The sequence below is a fragment of the Heloderma suspectum genome, chromosome 13 (assembly GCF_057233095.1).
Source record: "Heloderma suspectum isolate Gila_16-S chromosome 13, 16-S_ref, whole genome shotgun sequence".
Lineage (NCBI taxonomy): Eukaryota > Metazoa > Chordata > Lepidosauria > Squamata > Helodermatidae > Heloderma > Heloderma suspectum.
In genome coordinates, this window is record NC_139470.1 from 2,456,106 (window position 1) to 2,479,140 (window position 23,035).

Sequence of the window (23,035 nt, forward strand, 5' to 3'; positions counted from 1 at the left end):
AAATCCTACATAGCAAGGCTGGGAACATTACTGTCTCTGCCTGAAATTCTGGAGGCACTACCAGGTTAGGCAGAAGAAGGGTCTGGCTCAGTACTAGGCAACTTCATAGGTTCAGGAAGGAGAGGAGCTCAGTGGTGGAACAAGGGTTTACTCCCTGACCCCTGCACCCATCAGTGCAGAGTAGACCAGCCTTTCCCAACTTGATGCCCTCCAGATGTTTTGGACTTCCACTCCCATCAACCCCAACAAGCATGGCCAAGGGCCAGGAATGTTGCGAGCTGAAGTCCAAAACATCTGGACTTCACTTTCCTTCTCTTTCTCAATCCAGGTGTAGCAAAAATGTGCACCAGTTCTAAAAATGATTATGCAATGCAAGCTTCTTTCATGGATGAAAATAGGGTTAAACTTTTGAGAGGATAAAGATATCTCAAGAGTACAGAATGCTTATGTTGTGGCATATTTGACATGATAATGTGGATTTCTGTAAGGCTTCTCTGCATTTTGAAGCACAATTTTGATTTTATTTTTTAAAGTCACATATTTTGCAGGTAAATTCAGCTGCAGTAAAATTGGGCAACTTTTCATCTGCATGCACTGTCCTGGTTTAACTCCCTTAAAACTAAACTGAACAGGTCTCCAGCTTTTGGAAACAAGGGGAAGGCCCATAGCTCAATGGTAGAACACCTGCTTTGCATGCGAAAGGTCCCAGGTTTATCGTGGGGAACGGCCCCCTCAGAACCCCTGAGGAGCCACTGCTATCAGTCAGTGTGGATAATAATGAACCAGATGGACCAATGGGCTGGCTCCGTAGAAGGCAACTTCCTGTGGCTGAAAGGAAGCAGGTTCTCTTGAGGGGCTTATTCTTTCAAAATGACAATATAAACCATTCCCCCACCCCCCGCTTTGCTGGTGAGCCAACAGCTTCAACAAGCTTCCTCAACATTTTCCTCCAAGGAATGTGGGAGCCTTGCAGTGCCCAGAGAACAAGTCATCCCCCCCACACACCCAACTTTCCCCGGCGTGACAAGGCACAACAGAATAGAGACCTGACACCAACCTAGCAGACACATCTATTAACACATTTGCTTCATACGCCAAAATGTCAGCAGCAGCAGCCCTTTCCTCCTCCCTCTCAGGCCCTTGAAGGAGCGAGAGGCTTTTCAGAGGAGTTGCTCGATCCGCTCACCTCCGGGCAAGCTCTTTATTATCTGCAGCCAAAGCATCACTGCAGATACCGCTCTAGACACACACGCATGTCACCTCGCATTTGTCTCCTCATGAGGAATCAGCGCTGTCGCACACAGCGCCACTTAAGAGTCAGCAAAAAACAAACGCTGGGAGGAGGAGGAGGAAAAGATATGGGGGGGATTGGAAAGACGTATTTTCTCCACAGCACCTAAGAGCGAAGTGCCCTTGTAACCTTAAAACGAACTCCAGATAAGCCAGCTTTCCCACAGGGCCTGGAGACATTTGTGCCAAGGGAGAGAAAAACGCGGCTTCTTGGAATACAGATGACAGAATCCCTCGTGGGCTGAGAAATCTAGCAGAGCACGAGATGGTGAGAGGGGGAAGTCCACGATAGGACCCGTTAAACCAAAATGGGAGTCCTCAAGCCAGAGGTCTGTTATTAAATCAAAATGACATAAATTAAAGATGTTTAATCTTTGGAAACCTGAATCTCAAAGGAAGAGTATAGCCAGGACACAGGGTTAGTGTCATGATTCCTTCTCTGGATCCATGGGTTTGGGGCGGGGTGGAAGAGAAGAAGGAATAAATTAACTCCACCCTGCCACTGGATGTATTCATATTTTCTGAACTAGTGTCAGGCCAGCAGCACCACTGGGGACTGGCACCAGGGTTGGGGTCAAGGTGACCATGTCACAGCTCAGCTTGAGAGTTCTGTGTCCACACAGCTGACAACAAAAGGGGTGGGTAACTGGGGAGAAACGGCCAGCTGGGCAGAGATAGGCGAGCCCTGGCACATGGACCGCAGCACCAAGAGGACATCTGGGTAGGGAGAGGCTGATAGCTCAGCACGTTGCATTCCCAGCTCATCAACAGGCTAGGCTGGGTGCCTATGAGGGCCTGGGACAATCTGCAATGAGAGATCAAGGTCAACTGTTTCCCAAGCCTTCTGTGAAGGCTGGATCTCCAAGGCCTGGGCCTCCACACTCAAGAGGTCCAGGGGGATCCACCAACCGAGACTCAAAGAGTTCCAAGAAGCACCAACGCGGACAAGATGTCCCTTGAGGTACATCCCCCTGGCTGGATAGCACAGGGGCTGCCCGCTTTTGCTCTACGGACACTTCCCAAGGGACAAGACATTATTTCAGACACAGTCTACCCCACCCCCCACCCCAAAGCAAAGTCCTTCACAAGCAAAAGAGAAATATGCTTTATGACTGTCTTGTTGCAATGCTTTTATGTATTTTTTTCTTGCTCTTTCACTGTTTGTACATTGAGTTTATACTGTATTTTTATGTGTGTGTGTGCATCGTGAACCACCAAGAGATCTTTGGATATTAAGGAGTATAAAAGTCGTACTAATACATACATAATACATAAATAGGATTTATTCCATTTCTCCTCCTAATGGTCCTGCAATGCAGGACACGTCATTCCGCCGTTAAGCTAAGGAAGCTGTGTGCGCACGCGTGTATGCATAAAGTACCGGCTCCAGGCTTTGGAGGGTCCTTGGCCAAGACCCCTCAAGGCCCCCCCCGGTGAGTCCACCTCCTCACCGCCACGGCCACCAGTGGCTCTTGCTCCTCCTCCTCTTTCGCGGCTCTGCTGCCACTTGCTTGCTTGGCAGGCAGCGCGCAGGGAGCACGGAGGCCGCGGCAGTTCCTGCTCCTCCTCCTCCCCGCCACCGTTGTCTGGGCTAGAGCGAGAGGTGGGTGAAGAAGCAGGCTGCAAGGGCGAAGACAAGGAGAAAGTCCGGGGGCTCGTCAGTGGGCCCCTGCTGGGCTGTGGGCCCTTGGCAGGGGCCCCACCATGCCTATCCTTGATGCTGGCCGTGTGTGTGAGAGAGCTGCCCAGAGACAGCTAAGCTCATGGCAGAGAGAGGGTTTGAGCACTGACCTCCAAAGACAAGCCCAACACACTCTCCACCAGTCCCCACTGCGCCTCAGTGAAGCAGGAAGCCCAAGCCCAAGGGGACTTTGTACGGCCCTTTAAAACAGGCTTTGCAAAACCCCCTGGGAACCCTGGGAGAGCAGCATGCACAAGCGCTGTGGAAGGCTCCAGCTTCACTGCACATGCCAACACCCTCACACAACTCCTGCCCTTCCCAGCCAGCACAAAAAAGGAGCACCATTCCCAGGGCAAGAGATGGGAGGGCGGCAGCGGCGAGGGGCTGGCAGCTGTCAGAACACCAGGAAATGCTGCACAGAGGATGGCGGGGAAACAAAACTGAAGGGCCCTGCAGCCTGCCCGAGGCACTTCCCAACCTCTCTGTACTGTCATTAAAGCAACATCCTCCTTGAATGATGGCAGATTAATATTTGATTCCCTGGAAGGAAGGTGCTTTCTTCGTGCCAATGACCCCACTGGTCAAGCGCAGCTGTGGTGCATCTCAGCAGAGGCTTAACACCCAGGCACATGCACAACGGGACGGGGGGGCGTGCATGGGGGTGTGCGGGCAGGACAGATGGGCTTCAGTGGAGCGCTCATTTGGGGTTTCTTCCTCTTGTGGGGCAAAAGGGGGTGCACCTCAAAAAAAGTTCTGGTCACCACACCTTGAGCTTTCAGCTTAGAAAAATGGTGAGTGGGAGGAACATGATAGAGGGGTACAAAACTATGCATGATGTGGATAGAAAGTACATAGAGATAAATGTTTCTACCTCTCTCATAATCCTAGAGCCCAAAGTGTTCTGAATTAAGCTGCTTGACAAGCAGAGAGCCAGCAAACAGGCAGGACGTGGCATCCCCCGCACCTCCTTCTCACCACCACCATTGTCTGGGCCACAGCAAGAGGCATCCCATGAAGCTGAATGGTGAGAGATTCAGGACAGATAAAAGGAAGTCCTTCTTCACACAGCACAAAGGTAAACTATGGAATTCACCACCACAAGATGTAGTGATGCCGGCCAACTTGGACAGCTTTAAAACTGGATTAGACAAATTCATGGAGGAGGATAGGGCTTTTATTTATTACATCTCTGTGCTGCCCAATGGCCGAAACTCTCTGGGCCATTACCAATGGCTACTAGTCATGATAGCTACATATTGCCTCCAGTATCAGAGGCTGTATGCTGGGGAACATGAGCAGGAGGGTGCTGTTGTGCTCCTGTCCTGCTTGGGGGCTTCCCATGGGGGCAACTGGTTGGCCACTGTGGGAACAGAATGCTGGACTAGAGAGCCCTTTCGCCTGATCCAGCTCTTCTTATGTAAGGCTGGTTCCTCAGCTTGCAAAGCCAGAGCAGGCCAAGTGGAGAGGAGCCCTCCTGCCTCCTCAGCAGAGAGCCTCGATCTCAAAGGTTTGCGCTCCCCAGGGATGCTAACTGGCACATCACCACCCAGAGCTGCAATCCAACACATGTAGAGGGCATGATGTTGGGGAAGGCTGATCTACCTAGCGCTGTGCAGTGGAAAGCCAGGAAGACCCTCTGCCACGCACTCCCTTCACCAGCTGGCCTTGGGGAAGCCTCCCGAACTCTCAGGCCCTCCCATCCGCAGTATGGGAACAGTTCATGCCAACCAACTTTATAGGGCCAGCGTTCCAAGGGTAACGGGGAGGATGCATAGAAGTTTTTTCTCACCAACAAACTGCAGGCATTTCTCTGTATGGAGCAGCCAATGGTTTCCCAAACTAGGATGGTAACTCTTAAAACTTGGCTCTATTGTGAATTGTGGCTTGGGGTGCTTGTTCTGTTTGAAAGAATATTATTTCTCTTATGGGAATAGAGGGAGGTTGTTTGAAAAGACTTCCGAGTTGCAAATCAGTTCCTTCTACACTCCAATGCAGCTGTACTGGGGAGGGGCCATAGCTCAGTGGTAGAGCCCCTGCTCTGCATGCAAAAGGTCCCAGGTTCAATTCCCAGCATCTCAGGCTGGGAGATACTCCTGCCTGAAACCTGGAGAGCTGCTGCCTGTCTACTGAGTTAGATGGACTGACACAGCACAAGGCAGCTTCCTGTGTATGTGTGGAGTAGAGAGATAATGGTAGACTTGCTAGGTGATGCATGTTTGTTCTATTTATAGCCCACCTTTCCACCAAGAAAATGGTGTTCAAGGCAGCTAACCAGCATAAAACTCTTTATTAAAAAACATAGTTAAAAACTGTCATAAAAGAAAAACACTAACACATAAAAGCCCACCAAAAATTACAAAATAAAAACAGCGCCCAATTCAACAGACCATTTCCAAGCCAAAGGACCTGCTTGAACAGAAACATCTTTGCCTGCTGGCGGAAGGACAGCAGATTGCAGACATTCTTGCCCTCTCTGTTAATATAACTAACCTTTTTGCAAAACTTCAGAGCCAGCTTGGAGAGAAACCCAGGGACCTGACTGTGCCAGCGAGAGAAGGATTTCATCCTCCCTGCCTTCTTTTGCACATATTCACAAGCACTCTTATTTGTACTACCTGGCACTGAAGAGCTTCTGGGGCTGTCCAGGCCCTTGGAAACGCAGGCTCAATTTAAGGGAGAGACTAAGAGGAAAAGGCAACTAAGTCTGCCCCATGTTTCACAACCTGATCTGATTTTAAAGTGGCCAGCAGGACAACTGGGCACCTGGATTTTTGCACTGCTGAACATTACAGCTCTGGTCACATTTTATCCACTAGGCTGGGCTGCAAACCCCACCCCCCACCCCCATATATACCTATAAAACCCCAGGCAACCAATGGTCCCTGAGGACAGACCCATTTTAAATTCCACCAAGCTGCCTCCCACCTTGAGCTAATTGCCAGGGGCAAGGGAGAAGAACAGGATGGCAAGAGAGGGCAGGGGCAATAAAACCTTTTATAGCTGAGAATATAGGCTTATAAAACAGGAAGGCAAATGAGGTCAGGCACCTTGTTAAACAGCCCCGTAAAAGTCCTGAGCCGTTTTTTTATGAGCTCCATTTCCTCCCCTTTGCCTGAGGGGTCGGCCATGTGCAGACACAGAACGGCCTGCAGCCCCCCATCCGCACACAGGGCAAAGACAGCATTTCCCTGACAAGCTGCACTGTCTGTTCCAGCCATCCCCAACCTGGTGCCCTCTAGAGGAGTTGGACTACAGCTCCCAACATCCCCCAGCCAGCATGCGCTGGTTGGGTGTGCTGGAAATGGTCATCGATGCACCTGGAGGGCACCAGGTTGGGGAAGGCTGGTCTAGTCTATCTTGTATTCCCTTCTTCGCCAAGAAGACATCCACGCCTGCAAGGAGGAGAAGCCTCGCCAGCTCCCACCTCGCCAGAGATGCTGTAGCACAAGCAGAGAAAAGGTGTTTGGGTGGCTCACAAAAGCAATCCAAGTTACAGGGAAAAGTGAAGAATTAAAACAAAAAATCCATGGTGACGGACCAACCTGACCTGGAGGTAAGATCCCTGTCTGACTCCAAACATAAGGATCAGTAAAACCTTAGAAGTATGACTGAAGTCCACCTACATTATCATACCATTCAGCACCGATTCCATGCCCCCCAATGTCCTGTCTCTAACCCTGGCAAAGAATCAATTCCAAAGATCTAGTACAGGAGCAGTTGTGGAATAGAGCCATGAATCCCCAAGAAAGCTGGGAAATGCAGATAAATTATACACCCTCCCTGGCAGAAAGCCACCAGAGTTTCTCACTATCCCTTTCTGGGAGTTTTAAATGAGGGAGTTCATCTTCTCCCACTCCTTGTGTAAACCCAGTTGGAAATTAAGGTGCTACTTTGTGCATGTGTATGAAGGAAAGCTTTGCTACAGCAATTTTGACAAAACAATGTTGGAATTAATAGAAACGTGTAGAGAGAAGATAATAAACGTGGATTTCGCCTTAAAAAAGTTATCACTCACCAGAGAGACTTTTCACAAGAGCTCCAGCCAATGCAGAGAGTGCGCAGGCAGAGTGAAAAGTCAAGGGCCCACTGCTACGCAACATACTTAAGCAATTCCTAGAAAGACCTTGGGAATTGTTTCCCCCGATGAATCACCCGTGGCCTTGGACAAACCAAATGCAAGTGACTATCTACAGCTGCCTGCAGTTGAATTTTAGGCAGAAGGGAACACTGAAGAAAAAGGTTGACAAGAAGAGAGATGGAAGCTTACAGTACCTAATCGCTCTGCTATTCAGCTGCCAAGAGACAGCACCTAATGGGGGCCCACCCAATTGTGCTAGTACTGGAGGATAATTTGGGTGGGACAATTGGTTGTCCGAGGTGTGGCAATGAACTTGTTTAAGGGATTGCTTAAAGTAGCTTGCAAATATATGGATTCCATATCATGCAACAAGGAAAAATACAAAAAATAATGCCTCAATGTCCAGCATGGAAAGGTAAAAGGCACCACCACCCCGCCCCAATCTCTTACTCATGCACACATGCTCTTTGCCCCACTGGGAAGTGACTGAAGGACAATTGCTCATTAGGGAACTAGAGGAAAGCCCAATTCAAGCAACTCTTTGAGGGTATGAGTGGATACAAGTTCCATTTTTAAGCCAAGACGATCTCTCAGGAGGGAACATTACCCATCCTGCCTCAATTTTTCATGGGAAAAAAGCAGTCTTGGACAAACAAGTGGCTACTGGGACACACAAACCATCACAGTATTTTGTGGAAGTTGCATTTTAGCAGGTGAAATCCGGGTGGGGGTGCTCACTGCTTGTGCCTTCCCTTCCTCCTGGAAATGGTCATGTGAATGGAACTCTGTGTTCTGTGGATTCTGTGCCAAGAGGCCACATTTGGTGGTCTGATGTGGTCCAGGAACATTTGGAGATCCACTAGAGGTTCTTTATGACACCTAGAAACAGAACCGAAAACTACAGTGCTGTTTCCCACTTGGAGGGCCTCCCAGGTTAACATGTCATTTTCTAAATCCATAGGCCACCTCTCAACACCTCTCCAAGGTGGCGCGTGCATGTGTGTATACGTGTGTGTGTGTGTGTGTATACGTGTGTATGTGTGTGTAAATAATCCAAAAGAAAAAAAAACACGTACCTTACGAATATCCAGCGGGGCAACTTTTTTTCAGCAACCCTTAAAATCTAAAGGCAGCAGCTATGCTGGCCCAAGACAGCCGGTCACTTCCAAAAGGACAAAGAACTGGCAAGGCAAGCATCTCCAGCAGGACACTCTCACTGAGAAAGCCCTAGACCCCAGAGCCGCCTACCACACCTCCAACAGCAAGGGATGCACACAATGATTTCTGCAGATTCTCTTAAAAGTATGCCGGGGGGAGAGGGAGACACTTTGGAGGGGAACAAACAACTCCTTTCTGGCACATGCCAGAAAACCAGGGAGGGGGATGTTTGCCACACGTTTCAGAAAGTTTTCTCTTTCTGGTTAGGCACGAAATTCAATCGGTGCTAGAATGGTGTGTTTACTGTTAGAGGCGGACATCAAAGTCCTTTGTTCCTTGGCAGGTTCTGGTAAACAAACAGTTCTTGTTATCTCCTCTTTCAGAGAAGCACCTGTGAAGGGGGAAAAACAACCATGTGGCAATGAGCTTGATGTGTAGGGAGAAAGCAGGTGGTTTTTCCCCACTGGCAGACTAGGGGGCTGTTCATGGAGACTCAAGGACTCTCATCTCCCCATAGAATGCCTTCAGCCCTAACCCATCCACAAGCAAACCACCAACCATAGCCAGCCCACCAAACCACTGCTTCTTTCCTTTTTCTCCCCCAGTGACATTGCTAGACAGCACGGGTGATGGCACTCTTGCCCTCCTGTTCTGCTTGTGGGCTTCCCATGGGGGCATCTGGCTGGCCACTGTGAGAACAGAATGCTGGACTACAGAGGCCGCCTTGGTTCTGATCCAGCATGACTCTTCTTATGACTTTTTAGCCGGTTTTCTGCTTAACAAACACCCACAGTGACATACCGCATGAAATATGGTTAATCATAAATAAAAGGTAATAGCCAGTTTTCCTAATATTAGAATATCAGGCTGTTCTATTTTCTGCCTTACCCAGGAGTTCCAATTAGCACTAGAGAGAGATGGAACTAACTGCTGGTATTTAGCTCCTGAAAGGAAGGTGGCTGTTGCATTCTTGACCTAGTATGCTTTGGTACAGCCTACCCTCTTCCGCCCTGAGCAAAAACTAACCTACAGTGCAATCCTAGACGTGTTTACTTGGAAATATGTCCCATGAGATTCAGTGGGGCTTACTCCTAAGGAATTGTGCTCAGGATTGTGTGCAGAGTCTTAGCCTGCAAACAGCATTCTGAATGGTCATCTTAATTTTATTTATTTATTATACTTAGACACCACTTAATAGAGTAAAAGCTCTAAGCGGTTTACATATAAAAATATTTAAAATGGCTGTTTAAAATACACTATTAAAATACTTTTGACTACAATAACAATAAATAACTAAATAAAAGAGCAATGCAAAAAACAGCACAATGGAGCGGCAACACGATTAGTTACAAGCCAGAGAAAGCCTATGTGAACAAGCGCATTTTCAGAAGGTACGCAACATGCCACATTTTCTGGCTCCTGAACCACAGCGGGGAAGGAGGTTCCAGAGGGTGGGCGCCACTACTGCGAAGGCTTTTGAGAAGTTACGTGGTAACATCCTGTGGGCTGCAGGATGACCAGCAAGGCCTCCTCTGAAGATCTTTACAGTTGGCTGGGTATATATAGGTGAAGGTGGTCCGCTAGATATCCTGGTGCTGAGTTCTTTAGGGCTCTGTATGTCAACACCATAACCTCGAGCATGGCTCAGTGCAATAGGCAGCCAGTGCAGTTCTTTTAACACAGAATGCCGCAGCGGCATAAGACCTGTAGATGGGGCTTCTATCGTGTCCTCTAGCTCCCTCCATCATCTCCTAGCTGAAATGTGCCTTATGAGGGGAGGGGCTGTAGCTCAGTTGCAGAGCCCCCACTTTGCACGCAGAAGGCCCCAGCTCAATCCCAGGCATCTCCAGTTCAAAGGATCAGAGATCAGGTGACGGGGAAGTCCCTTGTCTGCCGATGACCATGCCAATCAGAGTAGATAATACTGGACTAGGTGGACCAATAGTCTTGGCCTTGGTATGAGGCAGTTTTCTGTCTTTCCATGTCTCAGAGGATACTGGGATTCCAAGTTAGATCCTGCACTCTGGCTCACCTATAGCTCAATCTTGGCAACACTCCCCTTCAGAGCCACTTATTTATAAAGCAGATACTACTGGGTTATCTACTTGAGCCTGTGCAAGATCATTCTTCTGTTTAAGAGGCAGAACAGATGACCTTCCGATCTCCCCCCGCAGCCTCTTCATTTCCAAGATTCTAAAGCAGAGCATTAAATGCCCTTCCCATTCTCAAGGTGCCCTGACCAGAAACTCCATCCTGCAAATCCACACATTTTCCATGCAGATACACTTTCCCTTTTATTTTAAGGAGAATATAAATGAAAATGTTTATTATATATAAAAAATTCAACTTAAAAAAAACAGATCTAGCAAACTCTCTGCAAGAATAGTGATGGATCTTCGTTTTAATCTCTTCTCCCCCTCTGACACACAAACATGAAGCCTGTGTTTTATCCTCTAGGATGCAGCATGGGAGTGGTGGTGGTGAGTCAAAATTCCAGCGTGGAACAGATCTGTAGCCCACGGCTCATCATGAGGCTGACTAAAAGCAACTTTTGAGCAGCCCAGCATGGAACATCCACTGTACTCCAACAACAGGGCAACTGTCAAGATCCCCAGCTGTTACAACCAGGCCAAAATCACACAAATAAAAGAATAAAATGTGGCCAAGCCAACCCTGCAACAAACCCACAGGTCTTCAGCTTCTTTCTCTCAGCTGGTGCACCCACAAAGAAAACCTAACAGAAGCACCCATGGGGCCAATCCCACTGCTCACCGCACCAAGGTTTGGGAGAAAAGCACATGGTAAGAAGCAGTTTGTGAATTCAAAGAAAGTTAAATGCACAGGTGCTCATAAAATTGATTTGCTTCACACTTGTGTTATTTTGTTTGCATCACAGGGTAGAGGCTATTTGTAGAGATATTGGGCCAGTTTGCATGACAAGACAGCCCATCAAGGGTTAATTTACTCCCAAGGAGCTGCGTCAACCAGCAGTTGAGTTGTTGTGCAAAACTGGCCAGCAGGACTTGCAAATTAACCCTCCATGGGCTGTCCCGAGATCCAGATAACTGTTTGCACTCTGCTGAGTCACTGGAGGAAGAAGTGCTTAGTTTGTTCCCTCGGGAGAAAGACGTGCCTAGTTTGCACCTGAGTGGTGGAGAGAGTGCAATGTTTGCACCACAATGGGATGGACTGTGCTTTGGTCAGGATGGGTAACTACATCCTCTGATGATCTGCGCCTGCACCAGGGAAGAATGCTGAGGGCACATACACACACACAGCACTGAAAATGCAGCCATCCACAAGCATGTCCCACCATGCGCACAACAGAGCTGTTGGACTGTAGCATGTGCAGGCATCAGCAGTCAGTGCTAACTTCTAATCTTTGGACAGCAGGGCCTAAGGGTCTCCACTTGGTAGCAGCAGCAGCAACAAGAGAGATCTCAAAAGGAGCACAGAACCTCCAGCTTGAGTATTTCAGACAAGTGGTTGAAAGGCTTTGGCAGATAAGCTGCCGAAATCTTTTCAGGGGAGCACAAAAGGAGACTGTGTCATGAATGGGGGCTTGGAACGAGAGTTCTGGAAAACCTTATCAATGTTAACGCTATCGTCCTTTTCCTTTTCCACCTCCTTCCACCCATTCCCTACATCTACCAGGGCCCTTGCTCCACCTCTCATCCCTTGCCACCTGGAGCGAAAAATGAATTCTAGTATCAGTTACCATCAAAGGGGGGAAGACAGAGAAAGAGCAGAAGACACAAGAAGAGATTATCTACTGTTATCGGGGGGCGAGAGAATGCGCAGATGGAGAAAAAACCACAACAAAAATAGAAAAATTCAGAATATAGAAAAAAAAGAACATGGGGAAAAACACAAAACAAAATGTAGGTGCGACTGGAATTGGGCCAATAAAGTTTTGGGGTAACAAAAACAATGCAACCGAGACCCTGGATATGTACCTGGGGAGCAGGATGGTAACTGGGCTGTGACTACAGTGGAAATTGGATTAGAGACAGAAGTTCCTAACCCTCAAGCTCAGGATGGATGCATACTATTTAAATACTCTAAATATATTTCTCGATATTGGGATATATATCAACCTTGCAACTAAGTCTGCAAGATGTGGTGATGGCTACTAGGTCAGATGGTTTTAAAAATGGGGTGTACAATCTATGCACCCCCCAAGGCCTTTACTGTGGCCCCCCAAAGGTGCCTTGGCCCCACCACCACCATGGGGATTTTTTTAATGCAAATCCAAACCAACATAAGCCTCACCTCTGACCTGCAATATTGACAACAGATTAATTGAGAGGCTAGTGTAAGCCTCTCTCTCACTCTCTCTCAGCCTAGACCTCCAACATGTAATAGGGATATTATACTTAACTATATACCACAGGACTGTTGTAAACCGTTCAGAGCCTGACGTGCAGTATTCCATGTGAACTACACCACAGGGCTGGCATTCTCACACCCACAGTCGCTTCCAACATGCAATGTGGGGACAATGAACTGCACTTGCGTTGGAATTTGCATTACTGTCTTGCACTAAATAAGTTGGAAAGAGCAGGAACCCTTCTCTTCACTCCTGCCTTGTAGGTCTGGGGGTGTGAGATGTGGTGGTACCAATCCCGGCTACGTTAGAATCTTGTGTTTCACCATTGATTTCTACGGACTGCTCCTCACTTTCAACCCTGAGGACATTTAAAAATAGCTTCTCAGCATGAAGCAGGCAATGATTTATCCAGAAATAGAGCGGGTTCTCTCTACATTTTTACATCTATGTGCCTCTTCCTCCCTCCATCTTTTCCAGACACTCCATTCCATTCTCCTGCCTACCTACTTTTCAGTTGTCCGCCCCCCACCCCCACCCCCACCCCACGGTCAGCATTCTGTGCCCATGCAGCACTATCAAGTGTGCCTGATGTTTTACAGAGCAACCCACAAGATGCGATCAGCTGCCAAAGAGCAGGGCCAGCCACCGCCTTGACTTCTCCTGTCATTAGCAGATAGATCTGTGATGCTGTTTTACACATTCACGTCAGTCATAGATTTAACGAATGCTGTCTCTCCTACTTTCGCTTCAAGCAACCCTGAAGAAGTGGCTTCAAAAAATGAAGCCAGAATGAAAGCTAAGTAACTATATCAGAACACACAGCAACACCAGAAGGAAGGGCAACATCATATGGCCCTGCAAACCATCTCAGTATAAAAGCCACAGCAGGCCCATCCAATATTATAATGCCCATCCAGATATACTTCTCCGGTGCTCTTCCCCCCATCCCTGGTGTGCTTGGGTTGTTTCCCCTTCAAGCATTTAAATAAACAAAGCTGTAGGGCACAGAAACTGATTTGTAAAGCAGATCTCTGGTAAACAGTGGGTTATCTCTGGAAAGTGCTGCGCAGGGGCAGAGCATGAAGAAACTGCTCATTTGTGATTTTCAAACTACTGTTTTGAAGACGGGTCAGTGCCCCAAGGAGCTTACACTCTAAAATTCAACACAGAGGAGGAAGAAGGAGGTGAGGGAAAACAGAGTAAGAAGATGCACTCCGTTCAGTTGCACATGCTTACATTTAGTAAACAATGACGACAAAGGGGATGTGCCAAGGGCTTTCTGGAAGCGATGGGTTTTCATTTCATTTCTTATATTTCTATACCATCCAATAGCCAAAACTCTTTGGGCAGTTAACAAAGATAGACAGACAGCACACATGCCTAAACAATTTCAGCTATCAACAATGAGAAATCCAGGCCCTGAATTGAAACCCTTATGATATGCTACCAAATGCCTGAGAGTAGAAGAAGGGCTTAACCTGGCACCAAAAAGATAGCAACGTTGGGGCCAGGCGGGCCTCATAGGGGAGATCATTCCACAATCAGGGGGCCACCACTGTGAAGGCCCTCTCCCTTGTTGCTGTCTTCTGAGCCTCCCTCAGAGGAAGCTCCTGGAGGAGGGCCTTAGATGCTGAGTGCAGTATATGGGTAGGTTCATGCTGGGAGAGGCACTTGGTCAAGGATTGTGGTCCCAAGCTGTGTAAGGTTTTATAGGTCAAAACCAGCACCCTGAAGAAAGTTTTGAAGAAACCAGGGGTAGGATGTGGGCTTATCGGGTAGGTATTATGTCAGCAAGTTCCAGGCATAAAGAGTAACAATACAAAAGTTTCAGAAGTTTGTGTGTGCACACATACACACCCCAAAACCAAAATATTCTCGAAGAAAGATCTTCTCAAATTCTTTCCCGCATCAACACTCTCAGTTTAAGGGATTCTAGAGAGGAAAAGCAATAAATGTAGCCAATTAACATGACTGCCTTAAATCTGTGTCAAGGAAAGATGAAAGTCTCTTTTTAAGAAATAGCTCTCAAAGCTGGATTTCAAATTTACCAAAATTTCTGATTGCACTTAATTCAAAACCCTGAACTCAACCTTTTTGAAGTTTTGTCAAACTTTAAGATGGGTATGAAAATCCATTTCAGTTCCAGGATGAGCCTCCTGACATCAAACTGATATGTTGCTTTGCTCTCCTAAACAGATTCTTAGAACTGGAGCAGGGGAGTATGGCGTCAGAAATAACCTTGATTGAACCAGGATGCCTGAGTTCACCTTCTCCTTTATCAACCTGCCCAGTCACTGAGGTCATCAGAGGGCATGCTCCTGGTGGTTCCACATGGACCTATGGCCTGAGTGGAGTCCACTCGGAGAAGAGTCTTCAGTGTGGTGGCCCCTTTCCATGGAACTCCCTGCCTCTGGAGGTCAGGCAGGCACCAACACTGGCTGGGTTTGGACGATCAGCAGGGGCAACGATGCAGCGTCAGTTGTTTCCCCTGCCCCCGCACATGCCTGTCATGCAACCGGGATGACCCTAGTTACACGTGGCACAGGCATAGTGTCTTTTCACCCACCCTACAACCCCTACTGCAAGTCATGGGTTGTAGGGTGGGTGAAGTCACTATGCCTGCGCCATAGTGGATGATACGGCAACCCATGATGCGGCACGGGTAATTAGGGTAACCCCGGTCATGTGACCCGCACGAGCAGGGGCTGGGGAAACAATCAACAGTGCCTTGTTTCCACCACTGAATATCTGAACCCGGCTACTGTGCTGTTTCAGTGCCTCCTGAAAACATATTTATTTCAGGAAACCTTCCTTGACTTACCAGCCACAGTTTTTATTGGTATTGCTTTCTAAAAGTATTAATGTTTAATATGGAGTTTTATTCTTTTCTATTCTTATCTTTTTTTAATTGTTCACCACTCCAGAATCTGTCTAGATGTGGAACAGTATATAAATGTTGTAAGTAAATAAATAACTTTTGGGAACCTGCCCCATTACCTATGAAGACCAAGAAACCTATCTTCCTCAGCAAGGAGGTCTTGACTTAAGCATTTACCAGGGGCCAAAACATCTAACTCAGTCTGAGCTGGCGAATTACTGTCTATGATTATTGGCCACAGGGGGCTGACCAGACTAGCCTATTTTGATAATTGCAATTTTATTGAGCCACTGTGAGTGCCTGAAGCACAAAGCAGGGAGTGTGGAATAAAAAGCCCTCCCTGGCACTGATTGTATAAATAAATTCAAAAAAGGAAATAAATGATAAACAAGCACAGCCCCAAGCCGACTCTCTCAAACCCTCCTGGGTGATGAATTATTTGTAAGCTTAAAAAGAAAGTGGGGGCAACCTGTTGACAGAGGAGAAAGATTATACACCATCTACACATGCGCATAGTTGCCACTGGTTTCCCCCACCACACACACACACACACACACACACACTCTTAATTAGACTCCTGTGCCTTTTAACAGCTGCACAGCAGGAAGAAATTCAGAAGTGAAGCGTTCCCACATCACTGACTCTGTCGCAAGTCCACAAGATGTGGTGGTGGCCACTCAGTTTAAGAAAGGGGTGGGAAATTCACAGAAGGCGGATCTATTTACTGTAGTAGCTAAAGAAGGCCTCCGTGTTCTAGGCGACGTGGGCAAGAAACAGAGGAGGGCTCCTGAAGCTTCCCAGAGGCATCTCTAGCAGGCTGTGGTTGAAACCAAATGATGGACTACACCAGGGTGGGCAGAAGGTAGGTAATAGCTCACTGGTAGCCCATTGGCCAGTTTCTGGTTGACCACCTAGCAAAAAAAGGTTGAATGAGGTGAACCATGGTCTGATTCAGCCAGGTGGTTCTGTTGTTCTTAAGCAAGAGTGCGGACCTAGGAACAATGAATACAGATGAATTATGCCGTAACTGTTTAGAGATCCTGAGGACGCATCACTCTCCCTTTAAAAATTTAAGACGTAAGGCAGACCACGGAAATTCTAATGAGTAGTAGAGTGTGCAAGAAGACTGAAGACAGCCCACACTTGGGCTAGATGGCCCTTTTGCTCTGATCGCGCAAGTTATTATTGTTGTTTTAATCAAGTTAAAAGCCGCCTTGAGTGCCATTTTTCTTGGTAGAAAGGTGGGGTATGAATCAAATGCTGTTCAGGAAGCCAGGAAAACTTGGAAGTGAGTTACCAGCACCCACCCAGAAGAATGATTCTCAGGGCTCCTTTTGCTTCCTGAACAGTAGCGGATGGAGAGACTGCAAGCTCAAGTGCTCCAGACCACAAGAAGAGACACCAGTGCCTGGAACAGGACACCTCCCAGACTCAGAGTCCACTTATCAGCTTCTTGGAGGCAGCCAACCAAATGCGTGGTGACATGAGGCCCCTCGAAGAGGCATTTCAAAATCACTCATGAAGGGCACTCGCCAACTCTGGAGCAGAGTATCGTTCTTAGGCAGTTACACTGCCACAGACTTCTCGCATGCGCAGAAGCAGCAGCTGAAGTTGCAGCAGCCAATGAAAAAAAGGAGAAAGTCCAAAGGCAGGGGTATGTGGAAAGTGACATTTAATTAAAACAGAAGCCCTAGCTACACAGCTGCAGACAGAGAGCAGAGGAGCGAGCACTGTTGAGCACAGCATTTGATTTATAATTTAAAGTAAAGCTCCATGCTCCTATAAATGCACTGGGAGGGGGGGCGGGGCGAAATGAAAATCCAAAGAGAACAGCCAGAGGCAATTAATGAGAGGGCTTGGCTCCTGTCAGAAGGTTGCTTCTTTTTGTGGCCCAAAGTGCTTTGCTGATAGCTCCAGGGAATATCCAGGGATGGACAGAGATGCTCTACCCTGAGCAGACCTCCTTGCACTGAAGCGGACTCTGCAAGTCCAGTGTGGGTTGAACAACCATGGGTGGCTAAGCAGCCATGGGACATGTGCGACTGGAGGACGCCTTCAGCAAGACCTACCTTGCAGCAACATGGCCCCAATTCAAACAAGGGTGCTCCCTCAGCTGCTTTTTACTAAAACTATGCAGAGGTGAGAGATCTGATCCCAGGTCCCAATGTCTTGTTTGGTTTGGCCCTAGGTTCGTCGAAACGGAAGCTTTCCCTGGGTGCAAACCTGTTTCTCTTTCTCCTGATACAAGCTGCCCCTCCGGGGCCAACAACTAGCCCCAAAAACCTGAGCCAGAAAGAGACCCATACACCATAGCTCTGAACTATTAATTTCTTCACTGCTCTGCACATTAATGCTTCCTAGTATGAATGTGTATACACACACACACCCCTCTACCTTTTAAAGGGAAGGGAGAAATCCATTACTAAATTAATCAGCAGTGGAAGAGAGCAGCTTCCCCGCAGAAAAGGAGAGGGGCGGCTGCTTTCCACCCTTTTCTGACTGCATGGAGCTCAGCAGGGGGTCACGAAGCAGGGCTGAACCCCAGGCTTATCCCCATGCAGAGAGGATTCAGGGAGAGGTTCAAGTTCGGTCAGTGCAGGGGTGGCAGCGAGAGGGGTGGGAGGTCGTATCTTTATAAATAAACCAGGAGCCTGTGGCCAGCTGGTTAGCTCAGAGCAAAATGGGAACCATCAAGCCCCACACCTACACACTGCTGCTTGGCCCTCGTGGCTCCCATGGGTTTGCCATCTCACCACGCTACTGGGGCAGAACAAAGGACCCCGTGCCCCCTTCCTGGCTCTCGGCCAGCCTTCCCCAACCTGGTGCCCTCCAGCAACTACAATCCCAGCACTCCTGAGCTTTGTCCATGCTGGCTCGGGCTGATGGGAGTTTAGTCCCATACATATGGAGGGTGCCAGGTCAGGGAAGGCTGCTCGAGGCCTTGGGGTTAGTTTTGCTCCCAATTCCTCCTTTTCCCCAACTCTTTTTCCCCACTGCCCATTGTTTCCTGCTTTTGAGACTACTTCCTTCTGTTTCTTTAGAATGCTTTTATGCTGTTCTTCAGTAAAAAATCTCAGGGTGGCTTACAGCAAGGAAATAAAAACAAGAAACAGGACATTACAACACATAAAAGCAATAAAAGTCAAATAAATAAAATAGAGTCACAGTTAAACACACAACACACAATTCAGCAGAAAGGATAAAAACAAAACCTACAACCATCTAATACTAGATGGGAAAAAAAGCCCAGGCAAATAAAAAGGTATTCAGAAATGAAATCAGAGTTGGCACCAGACACACTTCCCTGGGGAGGGCATTCCACAGACCAGGGGGCAACACCAAAAAGGTCCTCTCCCCAGGCACCATGTGCCTAACTGGAGGTTGCTGGGGGGCAGGGGGAGACAGGGGACAGATGTGGAGACCAGCCTCTGAGACTGACCGCCATGTCTAGGCAGGCTCAGGTGGTCGAAGGCAAGCTCCCAGGTCCCACGCCACTCAGGACTTTGTAAGTCGTCACCAATACTTTAAATTGGGTCCAAAAATGGACTGGCAGCTAATGTAGTTCTTTAAGGACTGGTGTAGTGCAGTAGCCAAGACTGGGCTACAGGAAGTCCCCAGCCCCTGAACTCACTAGGTGGCCACTGGCAAACTGCTCCCTCTCAACTCCAAGCCCCCACCCCACATCTAACAACAACAACGACAACCTACCATACAGCAGCCACCCTCAACCTGGCACCTTCCAGATGTGCTGGACCACAACTCCCACCATGCTGGTTGTGCATGATGGGAGTTGTGGTCTAACACATCTGGAGGGCACAGCTTGAAGAAGGCTTAATAACAGGGTTATTGTAAGGACTGCAACTAGACAGTACATATGAAGTGCTTTGAACACTTGAAAACATCATGCAAATATTCACTATTATTTTTATCACGTACCACCAGTCCCAGAGAGTAACACGGACACTTTGTACTGCATGAAGTGTCTGAGAAGCCTTTGTCCTGCTTCTTTTAGCTGCCTGGCCTCTCTTTATTAGCCTTCCCTACCACTCCTCTCCCCCTTCTGATCCCAAGCACAGTCGAGATTCGTGCACTTCTCAGACCACGTTTTTCATTTTTAGGAAGTCTCGGTACCACTACTCACAGGAGTTCTCACAGGAGTTCTCGAAACACCCAGTTAAAGGCAACACCCACAGTATCAAACAGTAACAAATACACACACAAAAAACCTTGAACAGCACAGTAGAACATCACCAACCATTTCATGCAACGGAATCTGGAGCACTAGGGCCTCATCGAGAGATCTCAAGGGGCCCTTCCATGCCTCCACGCCTCGTCCACCTGCCCCTTTCCTCGAGCAACATCCTCCCTTCACATTCCTCTTTGCCTAGCCACCAGCAGCTGGTTCACTCTCCTTGCTTCCAGGCAACCTATCCCTTCCTTCCCCTACTCCCAGGGACTTTCCCCCAGTGTTCCTCCTCCACCCCCTCTCATCAGGTTTTCTTTCCAGCCAAACCTTGGCAGAATTAAGTTTACCGCTTAGTGCGTAATTGGAAAGAATACCACCTGCATGTTTTCCCTTCTGTTCTGTAAGTAAATGGCTTGAAACTTTTATTGTTAATGGAAAGCCAACAAGGGAGGGAAGGGGCTTGAGAGGCTCAGGACCCCCACAAAGACAGCCACCACCAGGTCTGCGCTGTCCACACTCACACCCCTCCTAACCCGTGGTGCCTACGGGTTTCCTCTTCCGTTCCTACAGCTCCTGGACAAGTTTGCACTGACTCACAGCAGCTCTGCTCTTGGGTTTCCTTAGAACAGAATTTGGCATGCACTTTTAGGGGAGGAGAGGGGTGAATGCCCCCAGCCTTGCCTGTAATTGTGCAAAACAAAGGCAGTCAGAGACAGAAAGGAGAAGATTACAAAAAAAGGCGGGAGGGAGAAAAGAAGGGAAATTAGCAAGAGAGAAGGGAGTCTAGAGAACCCAGAGGGGTGTTGGCAATAGCAGAAGGAGTAAAAGGGGAACCTCAGAAATGTCGGCACCTCCTATGGCTCCCAGCACCAGCAGGGGGAAAATATTAGCAGGCTCACCTTTGACGTGAAATTAATACAAAAATTAATCAGCAGCAATGGGCAGGATAATAGGATTCTGCAGCCATGGTGGGCCAGGCCGCTTCCATGCTGTGAGGCGGGGTCATTTAATATTGACAGAAATGATGCCAGAGGACAAGAAATAAGGCCTATAAAGATAATTACCGATATACTCGGGAGCAAATTAAGTAATCAGAGGCGCCTCTAAATCGTCCCTAGTTTTAAGAAGTGCTATCTTCTTCGATTACCCAAGCAAGCGTTCAGAGGAGGAAAGAAAAAAAAAGACAGCAGGCCCAGTTCCCTGCCTCTCTGACACACACATCCGCTTAACGCCACATGAGCACTTAACGCCACAAGAGACACCTCCCTGCCCAACAACATGGTGTCAACTTCCTGAGACTTATCTCAGCTTCACACATGCAGGCCTGGTTCACGCGTAATGCTAACCCATGGTTTATTTAACCCAAATGCCTTTGCAGCACTGTAGTACTGGCATGTAGAACATCTGGGTGTTTCGACTGCTCTTGCCCTCCACCTCTGTAGCCTGGCAAAACAACCCATGAACAACCCATGGTTCTGGGTGCACACGTAATGACAATGCATGGTTTAAACAATCCAGAGTTCACAACCCAACAACAAACCATGACTTCTCTTTCAGGATTAACAAACCATGGTCTTTTAGTGCACATTACGGCAACCCAGAATTCAATAAACCATGGGTTAATGTTATGTGCGAACCAGGGCACACATACACACAAACAAGCTTGCCACCGGTATAACAAACAAAAGGGGGAAATTATATCTGAAGGAAGATGGACAACATGACTGTTAATTTGAAATAGTGGGACACAAAGCAGGAAAGGGAGGAGAAGGAGGAAATTAGTCTCCACTACCCCTTCATGAGCAGGATCTGAAGGTCAGCAAAAATTCAGATTGAGAAGAGTGAGTGAGTGGGAGATGCAGGTGTAAGGGTGAGCAGACCAACCACTCAGGTTGACAAAACTGAAGGCATCACACATGACAAGGGACAGGAATAAACTCTGCAGTAAAATTAAAAGTTGCACCCAGTTAACCTAAAATCTATCCCAAGGAAATCAAAATTCTGCAAGCAGCGTAAGTAATGCAACTTAAGTACATCTGCACAAATCCTCTTATTCAGCATAATGTATTCTGCTAATGTTAAAGTCACACAAAAAGGTAGAGAGTGAGGACGGCTACTGAAGCCTCACCTGGAAAATACCACCATCTGTTCCTCTTCACGGAGTATGGATCTGAGCCTTGTCAGCAGCTGCCCCGAGGCTCTGGGATAAGCTTCCCGAGGGAGGCACATCCTTGCAGCCCCTAGTTAGACTCTAGAAAGACCTGCAAAGGCCATCTTTGCGGGTCAGTCATGGCACATGAGACCCCTCCGCCCCTGGAAGACAGCTGGCCCACCACTGTGCCAATTTGGTCCTGCAACACGTAGCTGCAAGGGAGAACTGGGGTGATGTTCTAGGGCAGGATGGGCAGAAAAGAGATCAAGTTATACTGGAAGATCTCTGGTTGATCTACAGTAGATCATAAGGATGCCTGACTCCCAGTTGTTTAATAGCAACAACAAAATGCCTCTCCCCTGTCTTAAACAATGCTGCTAAAATGAAGAAATGTGAGCGGCTGGGGGGGGGGGGGGAATAACCAAGAGTAGAAAGGACTCTGAACTCTGTTCAGTTCTGGTACTCAAAACAAATTCCTGTCCTCAGAATTCATTAATTCTAAGAGTATGTCTTTTGCACCAGGCTCCAGTTGATGGATCTCAAGGTTCTAGTAAAAACAGTAGATTCTGCAAGTCTACAGTCTGCCCGCCCCTGTTCTGGGATGCACGCCCTGCCCACATGGGGAAACAAGAAATTCCAACAGGTCTACCTAGAACAGGGGTGGGCAACTGCGGGAAATCCGAGAGCCATTTCTGACCCCCAGATCCTCCCTGCGGGATGCATAGGGAATCATCATCATCTAGATAGAACGTGCCCCAAATTCCTCTCCAAAAGGCACAGTTACATGGCTTAATTTGGAGAGGGGCCATAGCTCAGTGGTAGAGCCCCTGCTTTGCATGCAGACGGTCCCAGGTTTGATCCCCAGCACCTCCAAGTAGGGCTGGGAAAGACCCTCCTCTGAAAACCTGGAGAGCTGCTGCCAGTCAGCGTCGACAACACCAGGCAAGATGGAACAACACATTCAAATGACAGAGGGATCCTCAGCAGAGATGTCTACATGGGAAATATTCCCCATGGGAATGATGGAAGTTGCAGTCTAACATTTCTGGAGTGCAGCAGGTTGGGAAGAGCTGCCCTATATGCAGGAGTTTGAAATCCGTTCTTTAGGAGAGAGGACAGATTTCACAAAATGATGCAGAAGCAACACCCACCTATGGTTTTTTCTGCTACTGCCCTCAGCCACTCTCTATTTCCATCAATTATGAAGTTGTTTACATCAGGTAGGACATTTTTAACAGGGGGAGAGGAGGAGAAAGGGGATTCCCCCAAATTCCCAGGTCAT

The 23,035-nt window shown here is 48.0% G+C and overlaps 1 protein-coding gene and 1 long non-coding RNA gene across 5 annotated transcripts in view; one reads left to right on the forward strand and one right to left on the reverse strand.

Moving 5' to 3' along the window:
• The window catches only part of FAM222A (family with sequence similarity 222 member A), a 119,056-nt gene that overhangs the window by 40,306 nt on the left and 55,715 nt on the right, over positions 1-23,035 (reverse strand). The window lies entirely within an intron of this gene.
• On the forward strand, positions 3,805-12,169 carry LOC146335900 (uncharacterized). Its single transcript, XR_014785793.1, has 3 exons — positions 3,805-4,046; positions 10,665-11,008; positions 11,862-12,169. It is a non-coding gene; the product is annotated as an uncharacterized LOC146335900 (long non-coding RNA).